Here is a 4,611-nt window from a genome sequence, read left to right as displayed (position 1 = left end):
TAAAATATCTCAAAGGAATTTTCCATGCTTTTGTCTCTAGCTCATTCAGGTTTTCTATCACTTATAAACCCAAGTTCTCTTGAATATCATAAGCCAGTCACCTCAAACACTTTTTCCATTGTGTACTGGTTGTTGCTATTTGTCTTTGTTATTTTTCTCTTCTTGCTGAGGTAAAATACCCCCAAACACATACATACACAAAGGAGGAAAGGTTTATTTAACTCCCAGTTCTTGGAGGTTTCAGTCCATGCTCAGCTGGCTCTGAGGCAGAGTGGCATGTGGCAGAGGGCAGCTCTTCATGATAGTGGAAGACAGCAAAAGGGGTCTTACCATCTTTCTGTCACTTTTATCGTATCCAGACTCCTGGGGTAAGGGCAGTACCCAACCAGTCAGTGGACTGATTTAATAATCATACACCCTCAATCCCAGCAGCACACTCACTAGATTCAGCCTCATATGAAAAAGCCCTATGACTGCATGAAGCTCTGGGGGGAGCACCACAACACAAGCTGTAACAGGACTCCAGATTATTAAATGGACAAAGAGTGCTGTGATAAGAAAAACCCCAACTAGGAGTGTGATCATTATGTACCGCAACTGTACTGTACTAATAAAAAATTGGATAAAGGGAAACCCATCCCCGAAACAGCCTGCTGAGCAACTTTCAGAAATGCTTAGGTCCTAACCTTTACAAGGACATTATTTAGACTCCAAAAAACCAAATAACTTTTTCATGATTGATATACTTATCTTAATATGGGCACTTAAAAATACTTAATTTCTTTCAATTTTTATTTTTTTATTAGCCCAAATTGTACACAATTGTCACATTCCATCCCTTCCTTCCTCTTTCCTGCATCTCTTGTTCTGTTTCCCATTTGGAAAGTATCTTCCTGCTTCCTGTTATCTCTTTTATTTTGCTCTTTATAATTTTTATTTCTCATTTAAGAGAAAGGATGAGATACTGAAGCTTGTGTGTGATTTATCCCATTATGGTCTCAAGGTGCATCCATTGTCCTGTAGATGACTTGTATATCCTTCTTGGTGGCAGGAGTAGCACTCCATGGTACATAAAAGTCACATTTTAAGATGGATACAAAGGCTGCTTCCAAGACATAGCTATCAGGCATTGTGCTGCTATACCCAAGGGTATGCATGTATCACTGTGATACTGTGTCTTTCAGGACGATTATCAGGATGATTCCCAAGTGTCTTCTTAGCACTTTGTGCTTGGTATTTATTACCTGGATGATTCCCAAGGAAACCAGCTGGCTTGGATGGAATTTCTGGTTTTATAAGGAATCTCCTTGCTGATTTGCATGTGGTAGTACCAGTTTACATTCCCACCAACAATGTGGAAGGGCTCCTCCCCACCCCCACATGAGCCTCTTTAGCATTCTTTTTGGGGTTGACTTTTAGTTTTCTGAGATGGGGTCTTGCTTTGTAGTGGGTGCTGGCCTTGGATGCACTGTGTAGCCACTGACAATAGGCTTCCTTTCTGCACACCTCACCAGCATTTGTTACCTGATTTCTTGAGGATGGCCATTCTTTCTAGACTAAGACAGAATCTCACTGCTGCTTTAATTTGCATTTCTTTAATGTCTGCCATTGTTGGGCACTTATTTCTGTATTTATTGGGCATTTGTACTTTTTCCTCAGAGAAATGTCTTCATTTCAGTTGTCCATTTTTTATTGGGTCTTTTATATGGGGGGGGCTTTTTTGTTTAGTTTTTAGTCTACGTATTAGTCCTTTGTCCATGGAATAGCTGGCAATACCTGAAGTGCAGAGAGATTGTGATTCAAGACAAAACACATCTTTGCAACCCAAGGATGCACTGTTATTGTATTTTGGTGTCTTCTTAGCACTTTGTGCTTGATATTTATTACCTGGAAAAATATCAATTATAACAAAAAGTATTAAGTTATTTAGGTCTGAGCACATTGATTTTTAAAATTCTACATTACATACCTTCACTATATGTCTAATAGTTCTTTTAATCTATTTGCACTCAACTGTATAATTTGCTATAATCTCTCTCTCTCTCTCTGCCTCTGCTTTACCACTATAGATCTCTTACTAAATATATAAAGTAACAAATTTTAAGTTACTTAAGAGCAGAGTTGAAAAAGAACTAGAAAACCAGGTATTAGAAACTTGCTTACATTCTCATAGGGTGAAAAATATAGTTACAAAATAATAGTCTTAGGGTTTATGTTTGGTACCAAGGATCAAACTCAGAACCTTGCACTTGCCAGGCAGGTGCTTATACCGCAGAACTACATCCCCAGGCCCTAGTTTTAGGTTTTTGTAATCAACAAAACCAAGAATAACATACAGTTGTAGGAAGGCCAGTATATAAAATTTTAAGTGTTCAAACTAAAACATCTAGTCACAAATGCTTCAGGTAGAAATAGAGAAAACCTTTGTTTGAAAATTGTTACCTTGCCAGAGAGGGAAACCACATCTTAAAGTAAAAAGTCTAATGTTTCCCCTCTGGCCTAATATTTCTTTGGGAAAGTTATAGAAAACCCCAAGTTTCCAGGTACAACTGTCAAATGTAAGAATAACTTCTTTAGAGACACTAGTCATTAATCCACATGGGAAGGGGTAAACCAATACAATAACTCCTTAAAAACAAACCCAAGTGGTATCATGTACTTGCAAAAATATTTTATTCAGATACAGAACTTTTATTTGGTTACTGGCATGGATTTCTCAAAAGTGTGTGCTTAATTAGAATCACTAGTAATGAAATTGTCTGCATCAATAAAAGAATGTGTTTCGTGCCCTCTTCAGACTGAACTGTTTTCGTTTCCCAGAACTGCGGTCAGAGTTCTGTTTCCGGGTGTGACGCTGATTCCCTGCAGTCCTGGCACTCGGGGTTATTCGGGGTAAGCGACCTGGGTGTTCCTGTAACCAGGGTCTCTTCTCACTCTGCAGAGGCTGGCGGTGCGGAAGCCCAGTGGTTGGCTGCCTGTGCTCATGAGGCTCCTAGGGGAGGAAACGCCTCCACGGTCGCCCTACCAGCACCGCTGCGGGCGAGCCCCCACCTCCAGTCTCCCGGTGCTCCGTGCTCGGCATCCATCTCCCTCCCTTCCCTCCTGCTCCCACAGGTGGCACGGACCTCCTGAGCCTCCAGGGCGAGTCTGGACCCCACCGGCCTGCTCCTCCTCCGCGACCCGGACGAGCTCTGCTTGTCCTGTAGAAGTCACCCTTCTATCCCACTGCTTCAGATGTGCAGTGGCTCCGACCTCTCAGGTGCTGGCTGGGAGCCCAGGTCTAGGCTGACAGGAGGGTGTCCCTCGGCCCTGTGCCTGATCCACGCCTGCCTGGTCACCTCCCACTATCGCCGTGTTTCCACTCCCCGGCTCCCTGGTTGCAGTGCTCAGGCCGGACACCAGAGGGCAGCCGAGCACAGAGGTCGTGGCTGTCTCCTGCCCGCAGCGGGGAATGGCAAAGGACCCAATGGAGACCTCAGGAGCAATCCGGGCCAAACAAAGCCTGGGGGTGGGGGGAGCGGTCGTGGGGAGCACGCCTGGCTCCAGGCTGAGCTTTACCTGCCGGCGCTCCTGCATCTCCTTGGGGGCTGCGCGACCGCGATGTTTCCTTTAGAGGACCTGCAGTGCTCCACGTTGAGATCCTCATTTCTAACCCACTCACCCATGTGTGTCAGCCCGAAACACTGGCCTCATCATCCTGGTCAGGACGAGGTCAGTTTCAGGAAGAGGTCGCCTCAGTCCAGCTCGTCCTCTCACCTCAGAGAATTCTGGTGGTGACAGTGGTGGGAAAGCGGGGGAAAGCACTGACCTCTCCCTTTCCACAAAAGTGAAAAGCACTTCAAAAGCTGTGGCCCAGGGGCTGGGGACATAGCTCAGCGTCTGTAAGTGCCTGCCTGGCAAGCACAGTTGAGTTCAATCCCTGGCACCAAAAAAACTCAAAGCTGTGGACCACAGGTAGGCAACAGAAACTCCCTCACATGGATACATACTGGGGAACCTTGCCTGCTACACGTCACGGCCTTCTTCGGCCACCTCCACTCCCACAGCTGCCCCAACCAGCTCCATGCTGTTAAGGGCTGAGATTGCTTTTAATGTCCAGTCTCAGTCATACGCCTCTGGTGAGCAGGATCCTCAGCTTTTCCACTGGCTTTGTCTTCTATTAGCAATACTCGCAGGCCAAGCATGGTGGTGCACACTCGTACTTCCGGCACTCAGGGAGGCTGAAGCAGGACTGCTAGCTTGAGTCCAGCTTGGGAAACGCTCCACACGTGGTACCAAAATAAAGACTATAAAAAGGTGCAGGGCGAGTCCCAGCCCAGGTGCAGCGTGGGCCGGACCCTCTCCCAGCCCCTCGGGCCGCCCCCCACAACTCCGCAGTGCCTCCCCCACCCCGCCCGCCGAGTAGGATTTTCTGCCCACTTCCGGGAACCCCCAGACCCAGTCCTAGCCCAGGTCCGGTGAGTGTGCCGAGAGTTTCCTGCTACCCTGCGCCGGCGGGACCAGTCCCAGCCCAGGTGCAGCGTGGGCCAGACCCTCTCCCAGCCCCTCCGGCCGCCCCCCACCACTCTGCAGTGCCTCCCCCACCCCGCCGGCCGAGTAGGATTTTCTGCC

This window comes from Octodon degus, unplaced genomic scaffold, assembly GCF_000260255.1.
Source record: "Octodon degus isolate 3935 unplaced genomic scaffold, OctDeg1.0 scaffold00028, whole genome shotgun sequence".
NCBI classification, from domain to species: domain Eukaryota; kingdom Metazoa; phylum Chordata; class Mammalia; order Rodentia; family Octodontidae; genus Octodon; species Octodon degus.
Note: the sequence above shows the minus strand (reverse complement) of the source record.